Source organism: Condylura cristata, unplaced genomic scaffold (assembly GCF_000260355.1).
Source record: "Condylura cristata isolate star-nosed mole 26May11 unplaced genomic scaffold, ConCri1.0 scaffold00042, whole genome shotgun sequence".
NCBI lineage: Eukaryota > Metazoa > Chordata > Mammalia > Eulipotyphla > Talpidae > Condylura > Condylura cristata.
This window is the reverse complement of record NW_004567143.1, coordinates 3,859,810-3,880,091: the sequence shown is the minus strand read 5'-3', so window position 1 is coordinate 3,880,091 and position 20,282 is coordinate 3,859,810. Positions and strand designations below refer to the sequence as shown.

At 54.6% G+C, this 20,282-nt stretch overlaps 6 non-coding genes across 6 annotated transcripts; 2 read left to right on the top strand and 4 right to left on the bottom strand.

Moving 5' to 3' along the window:
* The first annotated feature begins 657 nt into the window (after window positions 1-657).
* TRNAC-GCA lies at window positions 658-729 on the top strand. The gene has a single exon. It is a non-coding gene; the product is annotated as a tRNA-Cys (tRNA).
* A 4,645-nt stretch (window positions 730-5,374) lies between these two features.
* TRNAC-GCA lies at window positions 5,375-5,446 on the top strand. Its single transcript has one exon. It is a non-coding gene; the product is annotated as a tRNA-Cys (tRNA).
* A 1,293-nt stretch (window positions 5,447-6,739) lies between these two features.
* On the bottom strand, window positions 6,740-6,811 carry TRNAC-GCA. The gene has a single exon. It is a non-coding gene; the product is annotated as a tRNA-Cys (tRNA).
* Window positions 6,812-8,286: 1,475 nt separating this feature from the next.
* Window positions 8,287-8,358, bottom strand: TRNAC-GCA. Its single transcript has one exon. It is a non-coding gene; the product is annotated as a tRNA-Cys (tRNA).
* A 2,378-nt stretch (window positions 8,359-10,736) lies between these two features.
* TRNAC-GCA lies at window positions 10,737-10,808 on the bottom strand. Its single transcript has one exon. It is a non-coding gene; the product is annotated as a tRNA-Cys (tRNA).
* A 4,236-nt stretch (window positions 10,809-15,044) lies between these two features.
* On the bottom strand, window positions 15,045-15,116 carry TRNAC-GCA. Its single transcript has one exon. It is a non-coding gene; the product is annotated as a tRNA-Cys (tRNA).
* Between the last annotated feature and the right edge of the window lie 5,166 nt (window positions 15,117-20,282).

Sequence of the window (20,282 nt, the reverse complement as noted above, 5' to 3'; positions counted from 1 at the left end):
CGAGGCACTCCCCGCCCCTGGCCACCGGCGGCCAGTACCCCCCGCCCCTGGCCACCGGCGGCCAGTACCCCCCGCCCCTGGCCACCGGCGGCCAGCGCAGGGGTTCTCACGTGGGGCCTGGGGTTTTTGGTCACTGGCCTCTCCCTCGCCCCAGCCCCCACACCCAAGGCCTCGCTCCTGGTCAGTGGGGAAATATCCAGGACGTTGTTCAACTGTGGGGTTTTGCAGATGCTCAAATTCAGGTGGGAGCGGAAGTGAAACTTCCTGCCCACAGACGACAGTCTTGTGCATAGCAGATCTAAGAAATCCCTCAAAGCCGTGAGCACTAATAAGTGAGCCCGGCAGTGGTGCAGATTCAAAGTCATTTCTGTGTTTGCTCTTCTGGATGAGCCTGGAGGATGCCATAGCTCAAACCTCGGCCACTCTGACGCTAGAGCCTCTGCGGGGCAGGAGGGCCGGGCTGGTTTTAGTGAAAGTGGCAGTCTGGTGAGCAGAGGTGAGCGGCCGCAGACAGGCAGACAGATGCAGCAGGCAGGGCAGGGGCGTGCGGGAGGGAGCCCACACACAGCCAGCAGGAACACGCCCCCGAGGGCGAGGGCAAGGGCGACACCAGGGCGGCTCTGCAGGTGAAAGCTGCCTGTTAGACAGCTGTGGGCAGGGGGTATAGCTCAGGGGCAGAGCATTTGACTGCAGATCAAGAGGTCCCCGGTTCAAATCCGGGTGCCCCCTACCACTCTCATTTTACTCACCCAACACCATGTCCCACTGGTGGAACTTTCTGCCCCTGACCCAGACTGCGAAGAGGGGCAGATGGGCCCCGCAGAGACCCGAAGAGGGGCAGATGGGCCCCGCAGAGACCCCCGACCGCTGCAGCTCAAGATAAAGCCAGTCTCTCCAGGTTGGACAGAGGTCTTTGTAGGAGAACGTGCATCCTTCCCCTTTGCCCAGCGTCTAAACCTTCTTCACTCCATTTTGGGGACTGACAATCGTCTGTCTTACTGGAACACAGACTCCCATTTCTAGCTGAGAGAAACAAAAATGCCAGGCAAGTCCTCCACGGAGAGCTGGTGTGTTTGCCAGGATTCTCCAGAGAAAACGAAGCCGTTGACTGGGCAGGGGCATGGACAGGTGCCAGCAGACGGCTGGAGGGACAGGTAGGGGCAGGTAGCAACCACGGGGACATGCAGGTCGCATCCGCAGAGGGTGTGTCGATCCGAATCTGTGTCTGGAGAGTGCGATCTTAAGGCAGCGGCCACAGGATGGGGCGTGGGGGCAGCAAGCCTCGTGTCCCCGGCCAGCCGCTCCAGGTCTCCGACAGATGAGATGCTGTACCGTGTGCCTGGACCTCAGGGGCCCTCTGTGACAAGTGAGCATTATCCTTGGAACTGCAAACAATTCTGGGGCTGTCACCTGGCCTGGCAGACTCGCCTGCCGCCCACAGACTGCACGGAGGTGCTGTGCTCTCTTCCAGAACAGCAAGAGCGGCCTGCCCCAGCGGATGCCCCCTCCCGCACTGTCCATCCCCCCACCCCGTCCTCAGCCCCCTGGAGTGACAGGCGGAAGGGTGAACGTCACATTTGTCAAAATGCCTCCCCTCCTGGGCTCCTGGTGCAATTTCGCTTCTGCACTTGGGGCCGTGGGCAGCCCACGCACAGCAGACAAGCAGCCGCTGCGTCTGCGTGGACACTGCTGACCCAGTTGGTTGTGTTTGTCTTACTCAGGGACGCAGCTCGCCTGCTCCAGGCTCAGAGCCAGGGCTGCGCTGGGCCCCAGCTGCTCACACCTGAGTGGCTTGACAGGAACCTGTAGATAAGGCAGGAAGCAGCTCCCTGCTGCTGGAAGCTTCTGGTTCCCGGCAGCCCCACGATTCCAAAATCCACCATCCCGAGCCCGTGGCTTCTGCCTTGGGGCACCCAGCCCCGACCCCTTTATGAGCTTCGGGAAGCTGCAATTACGTGACAGGCAAGCGTCATCTTACTGCCTAAGCCAAAACACCAGGTTCTTTGTCTCCGGCAGGCCGGCAGGCCTGGCTCTGGGTGGCCTCTGGCGTGGCCGCTCCGCCTCCTGGCCCCGGGGCGGGGCCTTCCCTCTGGTAAACAGGCCGGGCTCCAGCGAGACCCTGCCGGCTGGGCCCGTGTGCCCGGGGCTGACCTGGCGCTGGCCGCTGGGTCTCCGGAGCCTCCTTCGCCGCCTCTCCAGGCTCCCCGGGAGGTGTGCGTGGTGAGGCGCCCCCTACCGGTGCAGGCAGCCAGTTACTTTCCGGTCCTCCGCACCCAGATTTCCTAACTGGCACCTCCACCGGTGTTGGGAGCGGGCTCGGGGCTCGGGCCTCCTTGCTTTCCCAGGCCAGTTAAGGCACAAGTTGGAGGAGGCTGCAGCAGGAGTCCTCTCCTCAGTGCCCGCTGGGGCAGGTGTCCAGAGACTGGCCTAGAAGCTGGCGGTGCAGTTGAGGGGCCAGAAAAGCCCAGAGACACGAGCAGCTCATGAAGAAGCTTAGAGCCAGATGACTTAGCAAGAAGCAGGCGGCGTTTGCTGCGGGCTTGCTGGGTAGAGATGTCAGCTTAATGCGCAGCCCCCTGCTGGGAAAACCTAGGGCTCTGAAGTTGAAAGATGGGGAGCCCAAGAACTGCCATGGGGGTTCCTGAAAGGATTTGCAGATCCCGAACTAGACCCAATCGGACCAGCCCCCTGTACCCCGCCTCGCCAACTCAGGGGCGCTCCGCCGCCTCTCTCCCCCAGACAGAGCCAGAGTGCCTGCTCTGCCCCCCGACAGCACCCTGCTTCCTTTTGATCTATAACTGGAGAAAATCCTCCGGGCCCTGGAGAACCAATTACAGAGTCACACCTTGCAGGTGAAGGCTTAGCCCAGAAATAATCGCAAGCCCCTGCTGATCCGTAACAGCAAAAGCCTGGCCACGGACGGAAATGAGCCCTTGGCAGCACTTGCTCGGGGAAGGCAAACCGCGGTGTTAGGTTTCACTGAAATCTGGATCCGGTGTCCCCCCCCCCCCCCAGCAGCCGGGGGCATTTTACTGTCTGCTCGACGTTTTGATTAAAACCAGACATCAAAGGTGTTCAGCCCATGAGGCTGAGAAAATCCTTGAAGACGAAGTGGGGAGACGGCGAGAGGCGGGAAGGAGGGAGGCGCTCAGGAGTGGCGGGGCTGGCCCAGCCCACGCTCCACCCGTCTGGGGCGAGGACGCCTCCTGCCCCCAGACCTGGGGCCTCGCTGGTGCTGGTGCTCTGGCACCTCTGAGCGCCATGTGTCACGGCCTGGAGACGAGTGCTGGCTGGCAGAAGGCTGTTCTCGAAATGCATTTTCTCACTTGAACTGAAGACGCAAGTTTCTTAGCACGCAGAGGCTGGTGGAAGTGGCTCCCGTGGCGGGGGGCCCAGAGTGTGGTCTCAGGGCCCGCCTGGCGTTCTTAGATGCACAGTGCGGCCTCTGCAGCTGGTTTCTCCACATCCACGAACGTCAAGGCGACGACCCTGCTCACAGCCGTCCTCGGTGTCAGTGATGGTTCTGGAAACTGCTACCGGCGCGAGGTGACGTGCGAAACACCCAGTTTGAACACAGCTTAATAGAAATAGGTAAGAGCTAAGCTCTGTGCTTATTTGTGGTCACAAAGACATCACCAAACGTCCAAACAACAAGAAACATCCAGCACTAAGTAATTATTTGTATTCATCCATTTCCTCCTCTTCCAGCCCGTTATTCCAGTTCAGGGTTTCTGGTGGCCAAAGCCAGCCCCTAGCTCAGGGGACAGGTGGGAGATGCCTGCCCAGGGACACCCCCTTCCCCAAGGCAGGATGCCCTAGAGGTGGGCGAATGGACTGTTCTTTCCCTCATTAATGTCACAGTGAAGTGGCCCCAGCCGCACACACCTCCCCGGCAAGATCAAGAAGTGCGTGTGTTTAAGTATGAAAGTGCCCCAGCTTTCTAAGAATTACGGTACCGTTGCTGTAAAAGGGAAACCAGCCCAGCTCGGGTGGATGCTCAGGTCAAGCCCTGAACTCCTGTGTTTAGGGGCAGCGCAGGGAGCTCAGAGCACCAGCTCAGACGTTCACCAGGGAAAGGCAAAGGTGGCAGGACCCCGAGACCCCGGAGACCCCGAGACCCTGGAGACCCCGGAGACCCCGGAGACCCCGGGCTGTGACTCCCTCCTGCAGCAGCAAGAATTACACACGCACATTCTGAAATGTGAAAGGACTGAAGCCCAACAGGGCTGCAGGGAACAGCTGTTTCCCAGAGCGATTGCAGCACTTTTAACTTCCTTCCTGATGCTTATTTATGTTAAATTTTTTTTCTTGTGGCCCTCCTGGTGGCGCAGCGAGTTAGAGCGCAGCACTAAGAAGCTAAAGCCGCTTCCGCATGAGTTCGATCCCCGCCTGCCCCGGGGGTGACCACAGGGCACAGCTGACCTCTCCTGACCCACCCGCTGCTCCCCTCATCGATCTGCCTGTTCTGCTCCCCACTCTGTCTCTGGTGAAGCCTCTCACTGCCTCTGAGCCTCTGGCCTGTACCCCAGTTCTGTATGAGTAAATAAATAAATCTTTAAAAAATTTTTTTTCTTGTTTTTTCAGTCTGCCGTTGTTTGTCCTTGGACACCCGACAGGCAAAGCTCTGAGGAAGATATTTTTAAAGCTGCAATGTTGTCTGTCTTTTTTTCCTCTGCCTCCTACCGGCCCCCTCTGCCGAAACTTGTGTCCCAGGCAGGAGGGTCCTTGGGTCCCCTCCTAGCAGGGTGGTCACGGCCGCTGGGCCGTGCGACTGTGTCCAGGGACGCTGCCCCACTGCTGGCCTCGCAGCCGGCCGCAGACAGAGGAGCGGGCCCTCCCGGGTGCAGGCTACCTCCCGGGGTGAGCTCGGCCAGGAGAGCCCTTAGTCCCAGTCCAGGGGCCCTTAGGGCCTGGCCTCGCAGCCTCGGCTGACCTACTGGCCGGTCCCCCTCGGACAGCGGGCGGCCTTCCTGCCCGGCGTGGGGCCTGCAGCCCTGTGGCGGCCGGTCTGCCCTGCTGCCGACCAGGCCTCTGGCGGCTCTGCCACGGTCAGGCTTGGCCTCGGCACAAGGGAGAGAGACCGCAGGGCAGACGCCGGTGGCCCTGGAGGGAAGGGTGTTGGGGCCCAGGCGGGTGCTGAGGAGTCAGGCCTTGCCCAGGGCACAGGGGAGCGTGCCTCAGGCTGCAGAAGGCTGCTGTCAGTGAGAGCCCTGTGTCAGCTTCCCAGGGGTGAGAAGGGCTTAGTCCCAGTCCTTAGGGCCTGGCCTTGAGGCCCTCAAACAGCCCAGCCTTGCAGCCCTCAACTACAACTTGCTGGGGGAGGCAGGGACCAGGCACATGGCTAACTGAGTTTGAAGAAGCCCTTACTCACAGAGGGGGCATAGCTCAGGGGCAGAGCATTTGACTGCAGATCAAGAGGTCCCCGGTTCAAATCCGGGTGCCCCCTAAGCTGTTGACTTTTATCCCCTGAAATGAGTGGGTTTCTTTCTGGTGACTAAAGATGGGGGCCGGGGCTGCCCCCCGAGTAGATGCTCAGGGCCCCTGAAGGCCATCACCAAACCCCTCAGAAGCCAACTTCTGGGTTCTGATGAGTCAGAGAACCCCCCCATCCTTGCAGTCATGGGGGGAGACCACAGGGCATTTGGGGTCCGCTCTCTGTCCTCCCCCAGACCAAGGGGTCTGTAACTCAGATTCCAAAGTCCCGGAGCCTCTTTCAGTTCTAGCTGTAGGGAGCAGCCCTTTGGGTCTTTTCTTGGGCGGCCCATGTCCTCAGGGTACAATTGTGGGCAGCGGGAAGCAGGCCAGTGGACCTGGACCCTGGTGAGTGGAGAAAGCCCACGTCCAGCCGAATGGTGGACCCAACCTGCTACTCATCGCATGGTGAGCCCGGTTTTAATGGCAGGCTCTTTTCAACCTGTAAAACTGGACCCGAACTGCACTGGGGCTCCCAGCTCCGAGTTTCACTGAGCTCACCTGAGGAGCTCGTTAAACAGTTCTTTGGTCTCACTCCCACTGTTGATGCAAGGAGGCCCGGCCTGAACCCGGGAGCTGTAGTCCCCAAAACGGGGACCCCAAGCACCTGCACCCAGAGGTGCGGTGTGTGGCCCAACAGGAGGACGTGGCTGCAGTTTAGTCCAGACACAGCTGTGGCTTCCACATGGTGGCCTTGGCCGAGCGTGCCTGGGCAGTGTGGGGGGTGAGGGGGGAGCTTCTGCCTGGGGTGGGGCAAGTGTTGTGGATGGACTAGAAATGTGGGGTAGGTAGCTGCGTTCTAACGAGGACAGAGGTCATTGTCAATGCTCACTGAGATGAGCTTTTAAGGACAGGTGGATCTTCCCCTCTTGTTTTTCTTACTCACTGGCTTTGGAATGTGATTCTGGTTTCTTTTCCCTTTGTGGGGCCCAACAGCACCCAGAATGTGACTGCAGAGGCAGAGAGGGCCAGGCCAGCACTCTGGGGAGCCCCAGTGACAGTGACCTCCTCCACTCTCTCCTAAGTGTTAGTCCCACATAGGCAACCAGAATCCCACTCTTCCCCTGCACTGGTCCTGGGGAGGTGGATCTGTGAGCCTCCTATAGGTTCCAGGTGAAGGACCAGGGGATGTGGAAGCTACATGCAGGCCCCCCCCCGACCTGCCCACCAGCCTAACAACTACCCCAATTGTACCTCTGCTGGGTCATCAGTGACCTGACCTGGGTGGGATGGGCAAACGGGCAATGCAGAATTAAAAGTGAGTCAAAGGGGGCACCCGGATTTGAACCAGGGACCTCTTGATCTGCAGTCAAATGCTCTACCCCTGAGCTATACCCCCTTCCTGCTGGGGTAGTGTGATTAACGCCTTTACCTGTATGACACGCCAGGTGCCACAGTCTTGCTGGCTAGGATGCCCTGCCCAGCTGGATTTCTCTGGACTCTGGCATCCTCCAGTTTACAGTTGGGGGACCTTCCAAACCACCCAGATAATCCTCTTGACCAGAAAGCCATTGAACGCGGACTGTGTTTAAGGCACGCTGGATGAGAATATGACTGGCTAGAATCATGCAACTGGAAAATCAAAGGCCACCTCTTTGGCGAAGAGTATGAACTACAAACTTTGAGTCTCTTGTGAATGGAAAGGAAATGGACCCAAGATAAAAGAAGTTTTGTTTTCTTCCAGGTACTTATGTCATATGCTGGTAAGAGACCCCAGAGGGTACAGATTTCCAGCCTCAGGAGGTAGCTGAGACAACTGCAGACCTCACGGAAGACTAGACCAGACAGCTCTTGCTTCCAGTGGCTGACTTCCCTGTTGCATTTTCCTGCCTTGGATATAAAAAGATGGCCTTTGTTGCTACCTAATCATCTCATACAAGAAACTGTTTTGAAATCATCTAAAGTATAAACTTCTGTGGTTTCAATGAACTGAGAGGATCATGATATATGTACGAGGTAGTTGTGAGAAAGTCCTTAAAAGATGATGAGTGTCAGAGATAATAAAAACCTAGAATTTTGAATGCTTCTAGGTGCTTCGGAGCCACGTACTATGCCTCTGAGTCCACCGGGAGCGCTGAGATGGTCTTCCAGAGGCCCAGCTGATAGTTCTCCAAACCACAGAAAGCCTTCCCTGTCTTTCGTCTTGAGGTAGATGGTAATAATTCACAGTTCCCAGCTGCAGGAGTTTGCTTTTTGAGCTTGAGCTAGACACTAGTTACCTTTAAGAATCACAATCTAGCATATACTTAAACACTTGCCTATTTCACCCTCTCAGCTCTGAGGGCTCTTTCCTTGAGCCACACAGCCCAGGGTGGCTTGCCTTGGAAATAGAAGCTTCCTTCCACCTGCCCCCAGGGAGAACGCCCGCCTAGAGAAGAGGGGATTTAGGGAACTGGGAGATGCCAAAACAGCAATTGTTCCCGAAGATGCTATTAGGTCACGTTCAATGAGGCGCACACCTGCGGAGGAATAGAAGGACACCAGCTGCAGGGCCGCAGAGCAGAAACCAGGCAGTCTGGGTGTGAGGATCCTACCAGGAGCCCAGAGAAGTCACAGTCTCCTGGCCTCAGACCAGGAGCCTTGGGCTCCGCCCAGATATTCTGATTTAATTGGCCTGGGGTGGGGCCTGGGAAATGGCATTTTATAGACTCTTCAGATGATTCTAATTTATATTTGGAGTCTAGAGCCACCAACTTCCCTACTAAATCCTCACCATTTGCTGGTTCCAGAAAAAAAATCTTTACGTGGCTATCTGCTAGGGAAGAGGAAAGTGAAAGCCAACTCCAATTGGAAAGGTCAAAATTAGTAAAAGGGAGGGGGCACCCAGATTTGAACTGGGGACCTCTTGATCTGCAGTCAAATGCTCTACCCCTGAGCTATACCCCCACCTACCAGGGAGTGACTTAATTAATATTTTTCACCTGCACAGCCTACGCACAGACTTCCTTTAAGTCTACGGCTGCCACGTGGCATGGGCCTCTCCTGTTGCTGTGTAAGCAGAGACACCCTCTTCAAAAGCCCAAGGCCTCCCAGCCTGCAGTCCCTGGTGTGGCCAGCGGCCTGGAGAAGCACTGACACTGGCAATTAGAATGGTGAGGGGAGGATGTCTTTGCCCATCATGGTGGGCACTAAAAAACAGGTCTTCTGTGCAGACCTGCTTGTGGGAGCCTGGGTCAGTTCAGGGCATTTTCTACTAAACTATATAGTCTCAGACTAAGATGAGGTTCCCAACTTTCACTTCTCCAGGGGAGTATGGTAGAGAATGATCCTCTCCGAAAAGCAGTGAGAAATAGGTTGCTGACTGATACTGAAATGGCCCCAAAGCATGAACAGATCTACTTGGGTTAAGAGAATTCAAAGACCAAGACCAGGCCTGCCCAGACAACAGCCGAGCTCAGAAGCAACAGAAGCACCCAAGGACATGTGAGTGGACGGAGAAGTAGCCGCATGCATGTGTCTCAGGAACAGTGCTTCGCCACGAAGAAGGTGAAATCTTGCCATCTTTGACAACATGGATGGACCTGGAGGGAATTATGCTAAGTGAAATAAATCAAAAGGGGAGCAACAAATGCTGGATGGTTTCACTTGTAGAACAAACTCAACGAAAACAAAAGCAAACCCTTAGATTCCACCAACAGTTCAAGTTTGCCACATTTGCACACCCATGTAGCCACCCCCCAACATCATCCACATGACTGCATGTTTCATTTACCTCTCCTACTGTTGTTCAGTAATTTGTTGAATTTCCTAAGTTATTTGTCATCGATTTTTGGCTTTACTTGGCTCAGCAAGCATAGTCTTTGTTATTTCAACACTATGACTTTGTTAAGATTTGCTTTATGTTCTGCTAATGCTCCATTTTTTTGGTCAAAGTTCTATTTGCTTTGTTTTGTCCTTATAACTTTGTTCCCATTATCATCTCTTTTCCAGCTTCAAATTCTTTTTCTTCTATTGTTCACATGTAATTGTGTTTTGGGTATTTGTATTCTGCAAGTGAGTGAAACAATACAGTATCCATCTTTCACTTTTCGACTGATTTCACTCAATCTAACGAAAACACCTCGAGCTGCATTTATTTTCTCCCAAATGCTCCCATTTCATCTTTCTTCACAGCTGTGTGATTCTCCATTGAGTTTATGCTCCACAGTTTCTCTATTAATCTGTTGAAGGCTATTTGTGAAAGGCCCTACTATATTCATAGGCATAGATAAGTCTTCACAGGAGAATTTTCATATTATTTGGTTAAATACCTAAACAGAAAATAGAAACCACATAATCATCTAAATAGCTGCCAAAAAGTTCTATTTGTGCTCGAGTAAATTTATGTTTTGCAATTGTTGGGTATAAGGCTCTCGTTAGCTAGGTCATTTGTTAGTCATCTTGTTCAAACCTTCTATATCCTCTGATATATATCTTCTTGTTCTATCAATTCACAAAAGACCTTCCACTTTATTGGAGTCTTGTCCATTTCTCTGTTTTAAGTCCTGTTCATTTCTGTTTACTGTGTTTTAAGATGTTATTAGATGCATACATATTCCATTTCGATACCCTCCTGGTGAATGAAATTTCTTGTCAATACAATATAGGATGCTTGGTGAACTTTCCCGGCAGCTTCAGCCTCCTTCAAGTCTTCTCTTGTTTACACGGTCTGGTAGTGCCAAGAGAAATCTGGAAATGTGGGACAGAGGTGGACAGTGGAAGGAGCAGCCACTGAATAGTTCTGAGACTTACTGTGTGAGCACTCTATACAAGAGGTACAGGACCCCCGAACTGCACATAAATGAGGGAGCACACAGATTTGAACCAGGCACTTCTTGATCTGAGGTCACACGCACAATACCTGAGCTATACTCCTCACATAATACAAGCATATTGAAATGTCTGAAGAGTGCATATCACAGGTATGGGGACACTCAATCTGGAAAGCTAGGTTGCAGTTCCCCTTCAAGACAAGGTTAGGGACTGCTAGACTTGTTTCGGAGTGGTAAGGGCAATGACTTAGGGTTAACAAGTACTGTCTATTCCCAGAGGATCAGCTGTGTCTATAACTTGCTCTGTCTCCTCTACTTTCTCAGCAGAAATCTGTATCATCTTTGCCATCTCTTTGAGGATACATTAGAGTTGAAGAAATGGACATAGAAGAAAGCAAGACAAATGCGAAGGAAAGGGATAACTTGAAAGGTGGCTGCCCATCCTGTGGGTAAACAGTATGGATGACAGGAAACCAGAACAGGAGTAACAGTTGAGGCAAAAGCCAACAGGAAAGGGGGCACCCGGATTTGAACCGGGGACCTCTTGATCTGCAGTCAAATGCTCTACCCCTGAGCTATACCCCCTTGCCTAACATAAGTGTCTAATAAACACTTCAATAGTCTCACCCAGAACTCCCACAACACATAGCAAGTTCCTACTCATTTCTAGAACGCTAGTAAAACTAAGGATATTTATTCCTCCATCAACACATGCCATAGGTCCTCTCCAAATCCCCAGGGCACCTCACCCTATTGCCCTCATATCCTGTTTCCCTTGCTCCTTGGTGATTGCTACGGCCCAGAGGAACACTGGCATTTATTCCTAGAAGGGCCTTTAGGGTTTATTTGTCTGTTTTCCCATACTTGAATGCAAATTGGAGAATTCCTGTCCAACTTTTTTCAAAACACATGCAGTACCTACACCCAAAGATGTCTCCAGTTCACACTGTACATTAAGCCCCAGGGATGAACTTCCCCTTCCCTTACCTGGATCAGGAAGCCCTCCTAGGAAGCATGATGGAGACACATAGGAGGACTACAGTGTACACCTAGCTTCCAGTCAGGGAACTAGTGAGTCACCATGAAAAGCTCAACCCTGATCTACGACTCCACCCCCATATCTCCCTCTGTTGACAAGAGGCAACTACTTGTAGCTGTTTCTTCTAGATTTGCTTCCATGATTTCAAATGATATAAATACCTCATAAAAGTCTATATCTAAAATTCAGGCTCAGATAACAACTGTTATTAGGAGGATTGTAATCCATGTGCCCTTTTATCTATCTCAAATTTTGCTCAAATTATTCCCTATGTTTATGTGTTTAATATTTTCATTGTTATTAATTAATAAGGTTCACAGTGCTAAGTAGAACTAAAAATTCTGGTAGAAATTTTTGTTTTTCCTGAAGTTAGTGATTGCCTCATATTTCAATTGTTTCATTTTCTGTCACAATCTAAGCTTTCCACAATCTTTCATGACTCTTAAAACACAAGCTTTCCACACTGTTAGCATTGTTGAATAATTAACATTTCCACTTCTTAATATCCAGTAGTCACTCAGCTTCCTGATCCCTTTGCTCTGATTGCCTAGAAAACCTGCTATACCCCCAAAGCGACATTCTTTCTGCCTCTGTGGGAGTCTTGCTTTCCTAGATTCCATATCTTGAATGTTTATTAATTTGCTCCCTTATTCTGACATAGGATGTCTTCACTTGCTTTCCATTTTTTTAAATAAAATATCAAATTTTACTGCTGCTTCTTGTCATTTTACACAGAGATTTTGATCTTTAGAATCCCCTGGGTTTCATAGAAACACCTTTCAAATGAAATTTTGAGCAACAGAAAGTTCTCAGCAGTTAAAATTTCTCCTATAAAAAATACAAAACACGTTTTTCTGAAAACACTGAATTTTGAACAAGGCACAGAACTCCACAAATGTGAATGAAAATCGCATTTAAATGCCACCAAAACCCGTCATCCAAAGGTGTAACAGACACCTAACTTCACTAGGCACTGTTCCATTTTTAAACAGAACAACAAAAAATATTGCCCACAAACAATATCGCAATCAAGGGCAGGCTTCAGTCTCCAACGTGATGCTTTAATAGCAGAGAGGTGAGCATGATGGCGATCTGGATGCGACCTATACCCACGACTATGGTGAGGAGAAGGTGACCGGCTATAAATCTAATCCTTGCTCTGAGTCGCTCTCCATCCTTCTCCTCTTCCACCTTCTTCCTCCAAATGACCTGCTCGTGGCAGGATTACAGCCTACTTGGTGCCCTCTGTCACAACAGTCCCAACCATGTGAACTACCACTGGTAGGTCCTCCATGTGAACTCCTGGGTATGTGGTCACTTTGTTATAGAGAAATCAACACGCAGCAAGAAGCTCGGCCTCAGCTTGCAGAGCAAGAGAGACTGCTTGGCCAGAATGGGGGCCTGGTGTCGGACTGAGATGAACAGGGGCCTGTTCAAATCCAAGAGCCCAGCAGCTGGTCCTGCTTTCAATCCACAGAGAGGTTCTGAGCGTCTCATTACGTGGCTCCAGAGGGAGTCTGGTCCTCAGCCTGTAACGCTGATAAAGCCCAACAAGTTAGCACCACGACAAAGCCCACATCAGCCACGGAGGAGCTCCTCGTCCCAAACTCCTTCTTCTCCCTTTTGGTCCACCTTCTGGATCCGCACCTCAAACTGTCTTCCAAGTTTCGACTCTCACTGGGAAGCCCAGATAAGCGCAGCTCCCAGAGACTCTCAAAAAGGGACCAATTCTGCTTCGGGTTTCCAGGAAACAGGAGCTGACTAAGTAGCACCACCAGGCAGGTTCCCCCAGGGGACAAAGGTGCCACCTGGGTACACTGCACTCCCTTTTCCTCCCGCACCCCAAACGCAGAGTGACCGGCCCCAGGAAGAGATGAAAACTGACGCCGAAAGCTTAGTGGGAGAGGAGTTTGGACGACTGGGACAGTGGAGGGTGTCAGCAAACGAAACCAGACTGAGCGCGCGAAGACGGCACCCTTCACCCCGAGCCTACTGCCCCGGGGGAGCCCACCCCCCTTCTCCACTCAGCACCCCGGGCACCTGGGCATGGAGGGGCTCCTGCCATGCCGCCCTGGCTGATGCGCGCTCTCCTGCCAGGTGACCTGGTTGGGTTGGCGAGAGCCAGCCCGGGCTCCCCGGAAGCTCCGCTGCCACCCCTCACCGCAGACGGGAAAGCCAAATGGTCCCTTGCGGCCGAAGGCAATTTTCCTCCACCGGTTCATGCGAGTAAGCTCAGTACGGCCACAGTTGTATTATTACTGACCCCGTTTGGGGGACAAGCCTGCAGTGACTACGGAGGTGTCCCCAGTTTTTGCTTTTAGCTGCTGCTGCTTTTGAACCGTGAGAGGTGGGAGGAAGGGAGAGGTCTGCGGGCAGCCGGAGTGAGGGGTTCAAGAGGAATGAGACAGGGTGGCCGCTCACTGCGTGCAGGAGGCAACTGGCCAGAAGCCCCCATGCGGTCATGTGTGGGTGGCTGACCTGAGATAAGCATGCCCCCCAGGGACGGCTGACCCGCCACCTAGATGCTGCCAGAGAGAACAGCTGAGCACTAATTAGCACTAATTGGTGGAACCCCCCCTTTTGCCAGTCTCGCAGCCCTGACGGCCAGCAGGAACGAAGCCCTGGCGTGGGCCACCTGGCGCATGTCCCTGAGACAGCTCTTAAGCTCCGCGGGCCCCCACGTCTCTGCGGCTCAGACATCCCACACTTCGAGGCCCTACTCCAAGCAAAAGTTGAGGGTCCCCACGTGAACACAGGGGCAGGAAGCAGCACAGGGCCGCGTGAGTGGAAGGCTCCCATCCCCCACGCCTGGGCACCTGCTGCCCTCCGGAGGTCCCTGTCTGCAGACCCTGCTCAAGCAACTCAGGAGCAGCAACTGGGGCTCCGGGGGGGGGGCACAACCCCAAGCTCCGAGCAGGAACAGGCGTGGCCAGCAGCGAGCTCACCGCCGATGTGCTCAGGCGCCAACTGACCAGGCAGCAGGTTCCAAGAAAGGAAAGAGCTTCGCTACTAATCGTGGGGCAGGGAGGCCGCAGGTGGATGCAAACCGGCCTCCCAGATCAGACGGGGCAGGGGCTGGGCCTCCCCAGTGGCGCCTCGGGCTACAGCACAGCACTGTGAGGCTGCAGCACATGTTGGATCCCCGGCCAGGGAGGGACCCCAGGGCGCGGCAGACCGCTCCTGTCTCCCGCTGCTCCCTCAGCAGTGTGTTTCTGCGCCCCACTCTGTCTGGTGAATCCTCTCACCCCCCACATCTCTGGCCTGTACCCCGATTCTTATATGCATAAGCAGTAAGTCTTTTTTAGAAAATAGAAAGGGAAGGGAGTTGCAGAGGTCCGGGAGAGCGGGTGGAGACGAACGGTGAAGCGATGCGTCTGGGCTCAGTAAGTTCAAGGGCTGGCTACAGGCCAGGTCCACGAGGAGGCGCGTGGAAGGGCTTTTCTCAGACCCCGGGGTCTGAGTTTCTGCGGTGAGCCCCCGCCTCGGGGCAGCCCCCTCCTCTGCGTCTGTCTCCCCAGCTCCAACCTGCCCTGGATCTCCAGATGGGGCCTCGGGTGACCCAGCGTAGCCGTTGCTAAGTGGGATGTGAACTTCTCACGCCCAGTTTGACTTTGGGGGGGCTGGGGAAGGCGGTGATGAGCTGAGCGTGACTCCCCCAGACTCGCTTGGGGTGGACACGTCTATGCTAAAGACAAAAGACAAGATCACTGCTGCAACATAGTTCTTGTTCTGCCAGTCGGCCGACACTCGCCACAGAGACTGCTAAAACTGTGGACGAGTGAAGGGGGCACCCGGATTTGAACCGGGGACCTCTTGATCTGCAGTCAAATGCTCTGCCCCTGAGCTATGCCCCCTCTCCCATAAAAGGTACACAGGGATTAGCTTTTCACCTGTGCTGCAACGCCCGTCTACCCGCATGCTGAGATTTCTACTCACTCGTAGAAAGTTCTGGAGCTATGGAAATATTGCCTGTCAGCAAATTAGCACCTTTGGCCCTCTTCTGCCGGATGTCCTCTCCCATCTAAATTGGCCTCCAGAAGCAACTGAAGTCACCCCGACTCCACCAGTCACCCCAAGGGCCCGGGGGTGGTCCCTGCACCCCTACACGCTCTTCAGGGGCCTCATGCAACTCTGTGCCTGCCAGCCCCTGCGCCTCGCCACTGCTGACCCCGCTTTGTCTGCCGCATCCCCTGTGTCCGGCTCCCAGACCAGCGACGTCTCGCCCCCTTTCTGCGGTGCGTGCCTGGCGACGGTCAGCGCCGGAGTCAGTGTCTCCTGCTCCCACTACACTGGCCAGCTGGGTGCTCCCGCGGGCCCCGCCGGCCTTCCAGCGCTCCAGCCCGCCGCAAGCTGACGCCCCGCTCACCACTGGGCAGTGACTCCCCATCCTCCGGGGAGCCTTCATCTTTCTTCTGTCTCCCCAAACCCCCCACCTCCCCCTCACGTCCTGCTTCACTGCCGCGGCAATCACGCAGCTGTCCCGGGCCTCCCCGCAGTGACCGCGGCCCCTCCGGGCCGAGCGGCTGCGCTCCCAGCCAGGCCGGCAGTGTCCTGCGTCCAGCCTCTGCCCACGAGGCATCCGGGGCCCAGCGTGTGGGTCCGTCCGTCCGCTGCTGGACCCTGGGGGCGTGTCCACCTCTGGCTCTTGTGAGCTGCCTGGAACGTCCTCCAGCCCGCATCTGCGTGAGCACCGTCTCCAGCCCTGTGGGTGTGCATCCGGGACGGAGACGCTAGGTCATGCGGTAAGTTGTTACCTCCGGCCACCACCCCCCACCCCGCCCCCCAGGTGTCCTCTGGGAAGCATCTCAGCTTACTACGTCCAAAGTCAAACAGGTCTTTGCCCCCAGACCCGCTCTCCCAGTCTCCCTTCTCCTTTAAGGGCTCCAAAACGTGGAGTTACCCCTTCCCCATCGCTTCTCCTGCGTCCGGATCCATCGGGAAATTGCCTGCCTGCCTAGAAGGCTTTGGAGGGCCCCTGCCCACCCCCCCCACACTCCGCTCTTCCACCTGCTCTCCAAGGCAGCGTTTGCCAGCAGCTGCAGTAAACCTCCCTCCTGGGGCGCACTGGGTGGGGCGGGCGGGAAGTGGGGCCCACAGGACTCCCGCAACAGCCCAGGGCAGACCCCAGGGGGCCTGTGTTTCTGGCGCGTGGTGGTCACGTTCTGTGTCCTGGAAACCTTCGGGGACATCAAGTTCAAGCTCCAACACCAAAGCCGAGGTGTAGGGGCCGCTGGGGCCAGAGCGGGGTGGCCGCCCGGCGGCCAGTGCGCCCGTCTCGGGCGTTACTCTCCAGCAGCGCTGAGCCCGGCCAGCCTCCGCCCTCCGGACACGCAGCGCCACTCCGGTCAGACCGGCGCCAAGGCGTCCCCGGGGGAGCTCCTCAGACGGCGGGGGCGCCATCTTGTCCCGGTCAGTGTCTGCCCAGGGCCGTTCTCCCTCACGGAGGCCGCTGCTTGGTCCAGGATGCGCCTGGCTCCCCTGGAGGGCAGGGGGCGGGGGTGGCCCCCATTCCCAGCTGGCCCCGCTGCCCACCCGAAGCGCCTGCTATAACCAAGGCCCTCGGCTCCCGGGGCCGGCACCAGCCCAGGCCCTGCAGGGCCCCTGAGGGCCGGCGGAGAGGCCAGTGTGTGGGCGCACGGCTCCGAGGGTCGCGCACAGACCCCCAGCGGCTCCCGGCCTCGCGCCCTGCTGGCCAAGCCCCTGCGGGCGGCCCTGAGCCGTGAGCTGCTGTCCTGGCAGCGGCCTGCTCCAGCAAAGGGGGGTGCTTGGCTCCCCATATTTCCCTTCTCTGGCGTCCCCACGCTCAGGGAGCTCATGGTGACTGATCTCTGTCCTCCAACTCCCCCTTCTGGGCGCCGCTTCTCCCACTCACCCTCTGAGCGCCGAGACATCCGGCCAGTCACCCCGACTCTGCTGCCCCCACGTAGCTGGGCCCAGCCTGCTGGGTTACTTCTGGCTTCTTCATCAAGTATGAAATATTCAAAGTGCACAAATCGTAGGCCCGGCTCTCCAGCGGAGTGTTTTCTTTCCGTTATGTGATCGATGCCACACGTCTTTGTGTGGCATAGCCAAAAGAAAACACTCCATGGCCCATACTCTGAGGGGGGAAATCATGCACTTTCACAAGGTATCACTGAACTTCAGCGAGTAAGTTCTTTTGGTGTAACTTACAAAACCTGTTTCTGAACAAATGAGTGAGTATATCCATACCCCGATTGCGGGAGAGAGGAATTAGGAACACCCAGTGGGGGGCCCAGGAGGGACTGGGACTGTAAGGAGCATTGTGAAAACACACGTACACGCACCTTTCCGAACTCGGGTGTCCTCTGACAGGGGCTAGAAGCGCAACTTGGTTGCAATGAGCCCCCCTGATGCCTACGTGGGGTTCCTAAATGCTATCAGAAGGAACCAGACACACGGGGATGGATCCGGGGGCTGGGCAGGGGACCCAAAAGGTAAACAACAGGGCATCCTGTGCCGAGAGTGACAGGGCTCAGGCTGGGGGCACGTGAGCAGGCGCCAGGCGAGGCTGGCTTGCAGGGCTCCCCACTGGCGAAACCTGGGCGCTGTGTGCATTCGCCGGCTAGCGCCCATTAGACTGACCCATGAATCCATATTCATAAACTGCTCTTTAGTTTTTAGGTGGAGAAAGGGAAGCTCTTTTTCGTAAAAAAAGTCAACTAATAAATGGAAAAGGGACGATACAGATATAGAATCATGCTTCTGCTGCCACCAGTGTGACTGATTTAGATAAGAGTCACTCGGAGTTGCTAAATTTGCTGGGCAAAAACTGTTGACAGGATATAGAACATCTGTCAACCGTCGCTTTAAATAAATAACCACATTCCAACCCATCAATCACCGGGAAAGCAACATCACTGCCTTTGGATGAAATACGCTAGGAATGACATAGCACCTCCGTGAGCCTTTTGCCAAGATAGCAAACTTCAATCTAAGTAATGAGGAAATAAGCAGACAAGTTCTTCTCCCCAAAAGTAACCGCTCTCCAAACTTTAACATGTTTCTTAGCCTACTTTTTGAATTCCGACTCGTTCTGAGTTGTATTTACAGCCAGCCAAGCTGTCACACGTTACGCTCACCGCAGGGACAGCTCGCAACACTTCAGGCGACTGGTCAGTGTCGAGCTCATGAAAGAGTAGGATACTCGACTACTTCTAGATTAAAACCATCTAAAGACCATGTGACTACCACATTAACAGCACTACACACGCACCACTGATATGTTGGGAGGATTAAAACTGTCTAGGCCCTCCCTGGGGGCGCAGCAGGTTAGGCCGCAGCAGTGGGAGTTGGATCCCCGCCTGCCCCGGGGGTGACCACAGGGCGCCGCAGACCTTTCCTGTCTCTCCACCGCTCCCCTCAGCAGTGTGCTTCGTCAATCTGCCTGTTCTGCTCCCCACTCTGTCTCTGGTGAAGTCTTTCGCCACCCCTGAGTCTCTGGCCTGTACCCCAGTTCTGTATGCACAAATAAATCTTAAAAATAATAATAATAATAATAAAATAGTTTAGGCCCTCCCTTGTGGCGCAGCGGGTTAAAGCACAGCACTGAGAAGCTAAAGCCGCTTTCGCATGAGTTCGATCCCCGCCTGTCCCGGAGGAGACCACATGGCGTGGCAGACCTCTCCTGACCCGCACGCTGCTCCCCTCAGCAGTGGACTTCGTCGATCTGCCTGTTATGCTCCCCACTCTGTCTCTGGTGAATCCTCTCACCGCCCCAAGCCTCTGGCCTGTACCCCAGCTCTGTATGTGTAGCACAAATAAATACATCTTTAAAAAGAAATTGTCTGACTTGCTTAACAGATCCTGCTGTGTCCCTGTTACAGTTCTCGTGTGTGGCGATGTGAAGGAATGCCCTTGTTCTCAGAAGACAGGCTGAAGTAGTTCAGGGTTGAACTAACCTAATAAGTAGAAAAAGTCTATGTACATGTGGAGAAAGCGATACAGCAAGTGGGAAATGCTAACAAATGGAGATCCAGTTAAGGATCTTCACTGGACTATTTTTATAACTTGTTTCTAGATTTGAAATACTTTAAAGTGGGACAGAATTTTTTAATTAAGTTTCAAGCAGAAAGAAGAAAAAACGCGGCCGGCCTCCCCCGCCGGCCCTGTGCATCTTCTCAGTCGTAACGTGCTCTCCGGACGTCGCCTCCATGCTAACTCCCAGCACCATCTGGGGCCTACCTGTGGCCTGCAGAGCTTTCTCCCAGGGGTGCGTTTGCGATACCAGTCAGGCCTCCGGGTGCTGTTCGTGCCGGCACCGTGCAGAACTCCACGACGCGAATGTTCATGACGATGAACGCGACCTGTGGCTGACGATCATTTGGGTTGTGGCCAGCTGGGAGCTGTGGGAATGAGCCCCTGTGAGTATTCTTGTCTCCGGCGGACACAGGCACGTTCCTGCTGGCCACGCAGTGGGAACAGAACCGCAGGTGCGTGGCGACACACCGTTCTGTCGCGCGAATTATGACAGGCGATTTTCCAAAGCGGCCGTACGCGGCCATTTATTCACCATCTGCAATCCGTCGCCTTTATTCCGGAGGCCAGGCTGCTCCAGCCTTGTTTTTCTAGCGGTCTGTCTTTTGTCCCCTCGCTCAGAGGCTTGACTTTCCTACGCTGCCTGCATTTTAAATACCTCCTCTCTGTGCTCAGTTTTCTTAATGGTGAGTGCGTAACTACAGGGCCTGGTTTGCCCCTCGGCTTCATTTTACGTTTAGCTTTTTGATATTCTCTTTCATAACACTTTACCTTTCACCAGGTCACACTGTCTTATTCCAGAGACATCATGTTTTATTTTTTCTACCTGGAGCTACAAGAAATTCTTGTGCGATGGTTTGTTTCATTAACTCCGAAAAGCTCCCGGGCACTGTCACTCCAAATACTGCTCACTGCGCCTCTCACTGTCCTGCGGTGGCAGGCAGGACCCGTGCTCAGTCTACGAGACTTGCTTGAGCTTTGCTCGCTCTGCTGTTAAAACCAGCTATGGCGGCCCTCCCTGGTGG